The sequence below is a fragment of the Schistocerca nitens genome, chromosome 7 (genome assembly GCF_023898315.1).
Source record: "Schistocerca nitens isolate TAMUIC-IGC-003100 chromosome 7, iqSchNite1.1, whole genome shotgun sequence".
In the NCBI taxonomy this organism is placed as follows: domain Eukaryota; kingdom Metazoa; phylum Arthropoda; class Insecta; order Orthoptera; family Acrididae; genus Schistocerca; species Schistocerca nitens.
Genome location: NC_064620.1, coordinates 636,424,459 through 636,436,366, shown reverse-complemented (window position 1 = coordinate 636,436,366; position 11,908 = coordinate 636,424,459). Strand labels below are relative to the sequence as shown.

Sequence of the window (11,908 nt, the reverse complement as noted above, 5' to 3'; positions counted from 1 at the left end):
GGACCATAAGGTGCCCGAGGCAGCAATATACCCTTGGAGACAGGTCGGCCGGAGGACAATGTATTGAATCGCGTCGCAATTTGTGTGTTCCATCGTCATGATCAGGCTCTGAACGTTACAATTAACTGTCAAATGATAATTAAATGGACACCCTAGCTGCAAGCAGGCGTTGATACACTTCATTGGGGACATGTTGAAAATGTGTGCCCCGACCGGGACTCGAACCCGGGATCTCCTGCTTACATGGCAGACGCTCTATCCATCTGAGCCACCGCGGGCACAGAGTATAGTGCGTCTGCAGGGACTTATCCCTTGCACGCTCCCCGTGAGATCCACATTCCCAACATGTCCACACCACTACATTCGTAGTGCGCCTAATAGATGTTTGCCCATCATACTCATTACTCGTGGCAGATTAATCTACCAAGTCCCGTACGAGTTCGGGCATAGCGTGTGCGTTCGCACAAGAAGGTCAAAGGCCGGAAACTCATATTTTTTTTTTAACTATTTATGACGGTAGTATCTGTTCCCGAAAGAACAGTTACCGTCAGTGACCATGCAGCTTTGCTAGAAATCAAATGATAATTAAATGGACACCCTAGCTGCAAGCAGGCGTTGATACACTTCATTGGGGACATGTTGAAAATGGTGAGATCCACATTCCCAACATGTCCACACCACTACATTCGTAGTGCGCCTAATAGATGTTTGCCCATCATACTCATTACTCGTGGCAGATTAATCTACCAAGTCCCGTACGAGTTCGGGCATAGCGTGTGCGTTCGCACAAGAAGGTCAAAGGCCGGGAACTCATATTTTTTTTTAACTATTTAGGGTGTCCATTTAATTATCATTTGATTTCTAGCAAAGCTGCATGGTCACTGACGGTAACTGTTCTTTCGGGAACAGATACTACCGTCATAAATAGTTAAAAAAAAATATGAGTTCCCTGCCTTTGACCTTCTTGTGCGAACGCACACGCTATGCCCGAACTCGTACGGGACTTGGTAGATTAATCTGCCACGAGTAATGAGTATGATGGGCAAACATCTATTAGGCGCACTACGAATGTAGTGGTGTGGACATGTTGGGAATGTGGATCTCACGGGGAGCGTGCAAGGGATAAGTCCCTGCAGACGCACTATACTCTGTGCCCGCGGTGGCTCAGATGGATAGAGCGTCTGCCATGTAAGCAGGAGATCCCGGGTTCGAGTCCCGGTCGGGGCACACATTATCTACATGTCCCCAATGAAGTGTATCAACGCCTGCTTGCAGCTAGGGTGTCCATTTAATTATCATTTGATTTCTAGCAAAGCTGCATGGTCACTGACGGTAACTGTTCTTTCGGGAACAGATACTACCGTCATAAATAGTTAAAAAAAAATTAACTGTCAGTATTGCGTCGGATTCGAAAATCTAGACTCACAGGAGATCGACCATAAGGTGCCCGAGGCAGCAATAGACCCTTGGAGACAGGTCGGCCGGAGGACGATGTATTGAATCGCGACGCAATTTGTGTGTTCCATCGTCATTAACAGGCTCTGAACGTTACAATTAACTGTCAGTTTTGCGTCGGATTCGAAAATCTAGACTCACAGGAGATCGACCATAAGGTGCCCGAGGCAGCAATAGATCCTTGGAGACAGGTCGGCCGGAGAACGATGTATTGAATCGCGACGCAATTTGTGTGTTCCATCGTCATTAACAGGCTCTGAACCTTACAATTAACTGTCAGTTTTGCGTCGGATTCGAAAATCTTGACTCACAGGAGAACGACCATAAGGTGTCCGAGGCAGCACTACACCCTTGGAGATAAGTCGGCTAGAGGACGATGTATTGAATCGCGACGCAATTTGTGTGTTACATCGTCATTAACAGGCTCTGAACGTTACAATTAACTGTCAGTTTTGCGTCGGATTCGAAAATCTAGACTCACCGGAGATCGACCATAAGGTGCCCGAGGCAGCACTAGACCCTTGGAGACAGGTCGGCCGGAGGACGATGTATTGAATCGCGACGCGATTTGTGTGTTCCATCGTCATTAACAGGCTCTGAACGTTACAATTAACTGTCAGTTTTGCGTCGGATTCGAAAATCTAGACTCACAGGAGAACGACCATAAGGTGCCCGAGGCAGCATTAGACCCTTGGAGACAAGTCGGCCGGAGGACGATGTATTGAATCGCGTCGCGATTTGTGTGTTCCATCGTCGTTAACAGGCTCTGAACGTTACAATTAACTGTCAGTTTTGCGTCGGATTCGAAAATCTAGACCATAAGGTGCCCGAGGCAGCAATATACACTTGGAGACAGGTCGGCCGGAGGACGATGTATTGAATCGCGACGCAATTTGTGTGTTCCATCGTCATGAACAGGCTCTGAACGTTACAATTAACTGTCAGTTTTGCGTCGGATTCGAAAATCTAGACTCACAGGAGATCGACCATAAGGTGCCCGAGGCAGCAATAGACCCTTGGAGACAGGTCGGCCGGAGGACGATGTATTCAATCGCGACGCAATTTGTGTGTACCATCGTCATTAATAGGCTCTGAACCTTACAATTAACTGTCAGTTTTGCGTCGGATTCGAAAATCTAGACTCACAGGAGAACGACCATAAGGTGCCCGAGGCAGCACTAGACCCTTGGAGACAAGTCGGCTGGAGGACGATGTATTGAATCGCGACGTGATTTGTGTGTTTCATCGTCATTAACAGGCTCTGAACGTTACAATTAACTGTCAGTTTTGCGTCGGATTCGAAAATCTAGACTCACAGGAGATCGACCATAAGGTGCCCGAGGCAGCAATAGACCCTTGGAGACAAGTCGGCCGGAGGACGATGTATTGAATCGCGACGCAATTTGTGTGTTCCATCGTCATTAACAGGCTCTGAACCTTACAATTAACTGTCAGTTTTGCGTCGGATTCGAAAATCTTGACTCACAGGAGTACGACCATAAGGTGCCCGAGGCAGCACTAGACCCTTGGAGACAAGTCGGCTGGAGGACGATGTATTGAATCGCGACGCGATTTGTGTGTTCCATCGTCATTAACAGGCTCTGAACGTTACAATTAACTGTCAGTTTTGCGTCGGTTTCGAAAATTAGACTCACAGGAGAACGACCATAAGGTGCCCGAGGCAGCAATAGACCCTTGGAGACAGGTCGGCCGGAGGACGATGTATTGAATCGCGACTCAATTTGTGTGTTCCATTGTCATTAAGAGGCTCTGAACCTTACAATTAATTGTCAGTTTTGCGTCGGATTCGAAAATCTAGACTCACAGAAGAACGACCATAAGGTGCCCGAGGCAGCACTAGACCCTTGGAGACAAGTCGGCTGGAGGACGATGTATTGAATCGCGACGCAATTTGTGTGTTCCATCGTCATTAACAGGCTCTGAACGTTACAATTAACTGTCAGTTTTGCGTCGGATTCGAAAATCTAGACTCACAGGAGAACGACCATAAGGTGCCCGAGGCAGCACTAGACCCTTGGAAACAAGTCGGCCGGAGGACGATGTATTGAATCGCGTCGCGATTTGTGTGTTCCATCGTCATTAACAGGCTCTGAACGTTACAATTAACTGTCAGTTTTGCGTCTGATTCGAAAATCTGGACCATAAGGTGCCCGAGGCAGCAATATACCCTTGGAGACAGGTCGGCCGGAGGACAATGTATTGAATCGCGTCGCAATTTGTGTGTTCCATCGTCATGATCAGGCTCTGAACGTTACAATTAACTGTCAAATGATAATTAAATGGACACCCTAGCTGCAAGCAGGCGTTGATACACTTCATTGGGGACATGTTGAAAATGTGTGCCCCGACCGGGACTCGAACCCGGGATCTCCTGCTTACATGGCAGACGCTCTATCCATCTGAGCCACCGCGGGCACAGAGTATAGTGCGTCTGCAGGGACTTATCCCTTGCACGCTCCCCGTGAGATCCACATTCCCAACATGTCCACACCACTACATTCGTAGTGCGCCTAATAGATGTTTGCCCATCATACTCATTACTCGTGGCAGATTAATCTACCAAGTCCCGTACGAGTTCGGGCATAGCGTGTGCGTTCGCACAAGAAGGTCAAAGGCCGGAAACTCATATTTTTTTTTTAACTATTTATGACGGTAGTATCTGTTCCCGAAAGAACAGTTACCGTCAGTGACCATGCAGCTTTGCTAGAAATCAAATGATAATTAAATGGACACCCTAGCTGCAAGCAGGCGTTGATACACTTCATTGGGGACATGTTGAAAATGGTGAGATCCACATTCCCAACATGTCCACACCACTACATTCGTAGTGCGCCTAATAGATGTTTGCCCATCATACTCATTACTCGTGGCAGATTAATCTACCAAGTCCCGTACGAGTTCGGGCATAGCGTGTGCGTTCGCACAAGAAGGTCAAAGGCCGGGAACTCATATTTTTTTTTAACTATTTAGGGTGTCCATTTAATTATCATTTGATTTCTAGCAAAGCTGCATGGTCACTGACGGTAACTGTTCTTTCGGGAACAGATACTACCGTCATAAATAGTTAAAAAAAAATATGAGTTCCCTGCCTTTGACCTTCTTGTGCGAACGCACACGCTATGCCCGAACTCGTACGGGACTTGGTAGATTAATCTGCCACGAGTAATGAGTATGATGGGCAAACATCTATTAGGCGCACTACGAATGTAGTGGTGTGGACATGTTGGGAATGTGGATCTCACGGGGAGCGTGCAAGGGATAAGTCCCTGCAGACGCACTATACTCTGTGCCCGCGGTGGCTCAGATGGATAGAGCGTCTGCCATGTAAGCAGGAGATCCCGGGTTCGAGTCCCGGTCGGGGCACACATTATCTACATGTCCCCAATGAAGTGTATCAACGCCTGCTTGCAGCTAGGGTGTCCATTTAATTATCATTTGATTTCTAGCAAAGCTGCATGGTCACTGACGGTAACTGTTCTTTCGGGAACAGATACTACCGTCATAAATAGTTAAAAAAAAATTAACTGTCAGTATTGCGTCGGATTCGAAAATCTAGACTCACAGGAGATCGACCATAAGGTGCCCGAGGCAGCAATAGACCCTTGGAGACAGGTCGGCCGGAGGACGATGTATTGAATCGCGACGCAATTTGTGTGTTCCATCGTCATTAACAGGCTCTGAACGTTACAATTAACTGTCAGTTTTGCGTCGGATTCGAAAATCTAGACTCACAGGAGATCGACCATAAGGTGCCCGAGGCAGCAATAGATCCTTGGAGACAGGTCGGCCGGAGAACGATGTATTGAATCGCGATGCAATTTGTGTGTTCCATCGTCATTAACAGGCTCTGAACCTTACAATTAACTGTCAGTTTTGCGTCGGATTCGAAAATCTTGACTCACAGGAGAACGACCATAAGGTGTCCGAGGCAGCACTACACCCTTGGAGATAAGTCGGCTAGAGGACGATGTATTGAATCGCGACGCAATTTGTGTGTTACATCGTCATTAACAGGCTCTGAACGTTACAATTAACTGTCAGTTTTGCGTCGGATTCGAAAATCTAGACTCACCGGAGATCGACCATAAGGTGCCCGAGGCAGCACTAGACCCTTGGAGACAGGTCGGCCGGAGGACGATGTATTGAATCGCGACGCGATTTGTGTGTTCCATCGTCATTAACAGGCTCTGAACGTTACAATTAACTGTCAGTTTTGCGTCGGATTCGAAAATCTAGACTCACAGGAGAACGACCATAAGGTGCCCGAGGCAGCATTAGACCCTTGGAGACAAGTCGGCCGGAGGACGATGTATTGAATCGCGTCGCGATTTGTGTGTTCCATCGTCGTTAACAGGCTCTGAACGTTACAATTAACTGTCAGTTTTGCGTCGGATTCGAAAATCTAGACCATAAGGTGCCCGAGGCAGCAATATACACTTGGAGACAGGTCGGCCGGAGGACGATGTATTGAATCGCGACGCAATTTGTGTGTTCCATCGTCATGAACAGGCTCTGAACGTTACAATTAACTGTCAGTTTTGCGTCGGATTCGAAAATCTAGACTCACAGGAGATCGACCATAAGGTGCCCGAGGCAGCAATAGACCCTTGGAGACAGGTCGGCCGGAGGACGATGTATTCAATCGCGACGCAATTTGTGTGTACCATCGTCATTAATAGGCTCTGAACCTTACAATTAACTGTCAGTTTTGCGTCGGATTCGAAAATCTAGACTCACAGGAGAACGACCATAAGGTGCCCGAGGCAGCACTAGACCCTTGGAGACAAGTCGGCTGGAGGACGATGTATTGAATCGCGACGTGATTTGTGTGTTTCATCGTCATTAACAGGCTCTGAACGTTACAATTAACTGTCAGTTTTGCGTCGGATTCGAAAATCTAGACTCACAGGAGATCGACCATAAGGTGCCCGAGGCAGCAATAGACCCTTGGAGACAAGTCGGCCGGAGGACGATGTATTGAATCGCGACGCAATTTGTGTGTTCCATCGTCATTAACAGGCTCTGAACCTTACAATTAACTGTCAGTTTTGCGTCGGATTCGAAAATCTTGACTCACAGGAGTACGACCATAAGGTGCCCGAGGCAGCACTAGACCCTTGGAGACAAGTCGGCTGGAGGACGATGTATTGAATCGCGACGCGATTTGTGTGTTCCAATGTCATTAACAGGCTCAGAACGTTACAATTAACTGTCAGTTTTGCGTCGGATTCGAAAATCTAGACTCACAGGAGATCGACCATAAGGTGCCCCAGGCAGCAATAGACCCTTGGAGACAGGTCGGCCGGAGGACGATGTATTGAATCGCGACTCAATTTGTGTGTTCCATTGTCATTAAGAGGCTCTGAACCTTACAATTAACTGTCAGTTTTGCGTCGGATTCGAAAATCTAGACTCACAGAAGAACGACCATAAGGTGCCCGAGGCAGCACTAGACCCTTGGAGACAAGACGGCTGGAGGACGTTGTATTGAATCGCGACGCAATTTGTGTGTTCCATCGTCATTAACAGGCTCTGAACGTTACAATTAACTGTCAGTTTTGCGTCGGATTCGAAAATCCAGACTCACAGGAGAACGACCATAGGTGCCCGAGGCAGCAATAGACCCTTGGAGACAGGTCGGCCGGAGGACGATGTATTGAATCGCGACGCAATTTGTGTGTTCCATCGTCATTAACAAGCTCTGAACCTTACAATTAACTGTCAGTTGTGCGTCGGATTCGAAAATCTAGACTCACAGGAGATCGACCATAAGGTGCCCGAGGCAGCAATAGACCCTTGGAGACAAGTCGGCTGGAGGACGATGTATTGAATCGCGACGCAATTTGTGTGTTCCATCGTCATGAACAGGCTCTGAACGTTACAATTAACTGTCAGTTTTGCGTCGGATTCGAAAATCTAGACTCATTGGAGATCGACCATAAGGTGCCCGAGGCAGCAATAGACCCTTGGAGACAGGTCGGCCGGAGGACGATGTATTGAATCGCGACGCGATTTGTGTGTTCCATTGTCATTAAGAGGCTCTGAACCTTACAATTAACTGTAAGTTTTGCGTCGGATTCGAAAATTTAGACTCACAGAAGAACGACCATAAGGTGCCCGAGGCAGCACTAGACCCTTGGAGACAAGTCGGCTGGAGGACGATGTATTGAATCGCGACGCAATTTGTGTGTTCCATCGTCATTAACAGGCTCTGAACGTTACAATTAACTGTCAGTTTTGCGTCGGATTCGAAAGTCTAGACTCACAGGAGAACGACCATAAGGTGCCCGAGGCAGCAAAAGACCCTTGGAGACAGGTCGGCCTGAGGACGATGTATTGAATCGCGACGCAGTTTGTGTGTTCCATCGTCATGAACAGGCTCTGAACGTTACAATTAACTGTCAGTTTTGCGTCGGATTCGAAAATCTAGACTCACAGGAGATCGACCATAAGGTGCCCGAGGCAGCAATAGACTCTTCGAGACAGGTCGGCCGGAGGACGATGTATTGAATCGCGACGCGATTTGTGTGTTCCATCGTCATTAACAGGCTCTGAACCTTACAATTAACTGTCAGTTTTGCGTCGGATTCGAAAATCTAGACTCACAGGAGAACGACCATAAGGTGACCGAGGCAGCAATAGACCCTTGGAGACAGGTCGGCCGGAGGACGATGTATTGAATCGCGACGCGATTTGTGTGTTCCATCGTCATTAACAGGCTCTGAACGTTACAATTAACTGCAGTTTTTCGTCGGATTCGAAAATTAGACTCACAGGAGATCGACCATAAGGTGCCCGAGGCAGCAATAGACCCTTGGAGACAGGTCGGCCGGAGGACGATGTATTGAATCGCGACGCGATTTGTGTGTTCCATCGGCATTAACAGGCTCTGAACCTTACAATTAACTGTCAGTTTTGCGTCGGATTCAAAAATCTAGACTCACAGGAGATCGACCATAAGGTGCCCGAGGCAGCAATAGACCTTTGGAGACAGGTCGGCCGGAGGACGATGTATTGAATCGCGACGCAATTTGTGTGTTCCATCGTCATTAACAGGCTCTGAACCTTACAATTAACTGTCAGTTTTGCGTCGGATTCGAACATCTAGACTCACAGGAGAACGACCATAAGGTACCCGAGGCAGCACTAGACCCTTGGAGACAAGTCGGCTGGAGGACGATGTATTGAATCGCGACGCGATTTGTGTGTTCCATCGTCATTAACAGGCTCTGAACGTTACAATTAACTGTCAGTTTTGCGTCGGATTCGAAAATCGAGACTCACAGGAGATCGACCATAAGGTGCCCGAGGCAGCAATAGACCCTTGGAGACAGGTCGGCCGGAGGACGATGTATTGAATCGCGACGGGATTTGTGTGTTGCATCGTCATTAACAGGCTCTGAACGTTACAATTAACTGTCATTTTTGCGTCGGATTCGAAAATCTAGACTCACAGGAGATCGACCATAAGGTGCCCGAGGCAGCAATAGACCCATGGAGACAGGTCGCCCGGAGGACGATGTATTGAATCGCGACGCAATTGTGTGTTCCATTGTCATTAAGAGGCGCTGAACCTTACAATTAACTGTCAGTTTTGCGTCGGTTTCGAAAATCTAGACTCACAGAAGAACGACCATAAGGTGCCCGAGGCAGGACTAGACCCTTGGAGGCAAGTCGGCTGGAGGACGATGTATTGAATCGCGACGCGATTTGTGTGTTCCATCGTCATTAACAGGCTCTGAACGTTACAATTAACTGTCAGTTTTGCGTTGGATTCGAAAATCTAGACTCACAGGAGAACGACCTTAAGGTGTCCGAGGCAGCACTAGACCCTTGGAGACAAGTCGGCTGGAGGACGATGTATTGAATCGCGACGCAATTTGTGTGTAACATTGTCATTAACAGGCTCTGAACGTTACAATTAACTGTCAGTTTTGCGTCGGATTCGAAAATCTAGACTCACAGATGATCGACCATAAGGTGCCCGAGGCAGCAATAGACCCTTGGAGACAGGTCGGCCGGAGGACGATGTATTGAATCGCGACGCAGTTTGTGTGTTCCATTGTCATTATGAGGCTCTGAACCTTACGATTAACTGTCAGTTTTGCATCGGATTCGAAAATCTAGACTCACAGGAGAACGACCATAAGGTGCCCGAGGCAGCACTAGACCCTTGGAGACAAGTCGGCCGGAGGACGATGTATTGAATCGCGACGCGATTTGTGTGTTCCATCGTCATTAACAGGCTCTGAACGTTACAATTAACTGTCAGTTTTGCGTCGGATTCGAAAATCTAGACCATAAGGTGCCCGAGGCAGCAATAGACCCTTGGAGACAGGTCGGCCGGAGGACGATGTATTGAAACGCGACGCAATTTGTGTGTTCCATCGTCATTAACAGGCTCTGATCCTTACAATTAACTGTCAGTTATGCGTCGGATTCGAAAATCTAGACTCACAGGAGAACGACCATATGGTGCCCGTGGCAGCACTAGACCCTTGGAGACAAGTCGGTTGGAGGACGATGCATTGAATCGCGACGCGATTTGTGTGTTCCATCGTCATTAACAGGCTCTGAACGTTACAATTAACTGTCAGTTTTGCGCGGATTCGAAAATCTAGACTCACAGGAGATCGACCATAAGGTGCCCGAGGCAGCAATAGACCCTTGGAGACAGGTCGGCCGGAGGACGATGTATTGAATCGCGACTCAATTTGTGTTTTCCATTGTCATTAAGAGGCTCTGAACCTTACAATTAACTGTCAGTTTTGCGTCGGATTCGAAAATCTAGACTCACAGGAGAACGACCATAAGGTGCCCGCGGCAGCACTAGACACTTGGAGACAAGTCGGCTGGAGGACGATGTATTGATTCGCGACGCGATTTGTGTGTTCCATCGTCATTAACAGGCGCTGAACGTTACAATTAACTGTCAGTTTTGCGTCTGATTCGAAAATCTGGACCATAAGGTGCCCGAGGCAGCAATATACCCTTGGAGACAGGTCGGCCGGAGGACGATGTATTGAATCGCGACGCAATTTGTGTGTTCCATCGTCATGAACAGGCTCTGAACGTTACAATTAACTGTCAAATGATAATTAAATGGACACCCTAGCTGCAAGCAGGCGTTGATACACTTCATTGGGGACATGTTGATAATGTGTGCCCCGACCGGGACTCGAACCCGGGATCTCCTGCTTACATGGCAGACGCTCTATCCATCTGAGCCACCGCGGGCACAGAGTATAGTGCGTCTGCAGGGACTTATCCCTTGCACGCTCCCCGTGAGATCCACATTCCCAACATGTCCACACCACTACATTCGTAGTGCGCCTAATAGATGTTTGCCCATCATACTCATTACTCGTGGCAGATTAATCTACCAAGTCCCGTACGAGTTCGGGCATAGCGTGTGCGTTCGCACAAGAAGGTCAAAGGCCGGGAACTCATTTTTTTTTTTTAACTATTTATGACGGTAGTATCTGTTCCCGAAAGAACAGTTACCGTCAGTGACCATGCAGCTTTGCTAGAAATCAAATGATAATTAAATGGACACCCTAGCTGCAAGCAGGCGTTGATACACTTCATTGGGGACATGTTGAAAATGGTGAGATCCACATTCCCAACATGTCCACACCACTACATTCGTAGTGCGCCTAATAGATGTTTGCCCATCATACTCATTACTCGTGGCAGATTAATCTACCAAGTCCCGTACGAGTTCGGGCATAGCGTGAGCGTTCGCACAAGAAGGTCAAAGGCCGGGAACTCATATTTTTTTTTAACTATTTAGGGTGTCCATTTAATTATCATTTGATTTCTAGCAAAGCTGCATGGTCACTGATGGTAACTGTTCTTTCGGGAACAGATACTACCGTCATAAATAGTTAAAAAAAAATATGAGTTCCCGGCCTTTGACCTTCTTGTGCGAACGCACACGCTATGCCCGAACTCGTACGGGACTTGGTAGATTAATCTGCCACGAGTAATGAGTATGATGGGCAAACATCTATTAGGCGCACTACGAATGTAGTGGTGTGGACATGTTGGGAATGTGGATCTCACGGGGAGCGTGCAAGGGATAAGTCCCTGCAGACGCACTATACTCTGTGCCCGCGGTGGCTCAGATGGATAGAGCGTCTGCCATGTAAGCAGGAGATCCCGGGTTCGAGTCCCGGTCGGGGCACACATTATCTACATGTCCCCAATGAAGTGTATCAACGCCTGCTTGCAGCTAGGGTGTCCATTTAATTATCATTTGATTTCTAGCAAAGCTGCATGGTCACTGACGGTAACTGTTCTTTCGGGAACAGATACTACCGTCATAAATAGTTAAAAAAAAATTAACTGTCAGTATTGCGTCGGATTCGAAAATCTAGACTCACAGGAGATCGACCATAAGGTGCCCGAGGCAGCAATAGACCCTTGGAGA

The 11,908-nt window shown here is 47.8% G+C and overlaps 6 non-coding genes across 6 annotated transcripts; 3 read left to right on the top strand and 3 right to left on the bottom strand.

Moving 5' to 3' along the window:
- Nucleotides 1–204: 204 nt before the first annotated feature.
- On the bottom strand, nucleotides 205–279 carry Trnat-ugu (transfer RNA threonine (anticodon UGU)). The gene has a single exon. It is a non-coding gene; the product is annotated as a tRNA-Thr (tRNA).
- An 873-nt stretch (nucleotides 280–1,152) lies between these two features.
- On the top strand, nucleotides 1,153–1,227 carry Trnat-ugu (transfer RNA threonine (anticodon UGU)). The gene has a single exon. It is a non-coding gene; the product is annotated as a tRNA-Thr (tRNA).
- Nucleotides 1,228–3,816: 2,589 nt separating this feature from the next.
- On the bottom strand, nucleotides 3,817–3,891 carry Trnat-ugu (transfer RNA threonine (anticodon UGU)). The gene has a single exon. It is a non-coding gene; the product is annotated as a tRNA-Thr (tRNA).
- An 873-nt stretch (nucleotides 3,892–4,764) lies between these two features.
- On the top strand, nucleotides 4,765–4,839 carry Trnat-ugu (transfer RNA threonine (anticodon UGU)). Its single transcript has one exon. It is a non-coding gene; the product is annotated as a tRNA-Thr (tRNA).
- A 5,800-nt stretch (nucleotides 4,840–10,639) lies between these two features.
- Trnat-ugu (transfer RNA threonine (anticodon UGU)) lies at nucleotides 10,640–10,714 on the bottom strand. The gene has a single exon. It is a non-coding gene; the product is annotated as a tRNA-Thr (tRNA).
- An 873-nt stretch (nucleotides 10,715–11,587) lies between these two features.
- Nucleotides 11,588–11,662, top strand: Trnat-ugu (transfer RNA threonine (anticodon UGU)). The gene has a single exon. It is a non-coding gene; the product is annotated as a tRNA-Thr (tRNA).
- The last annotated feature ends 246 nt before the right edge of the window (nucleotides 11,663–11,908 follow it).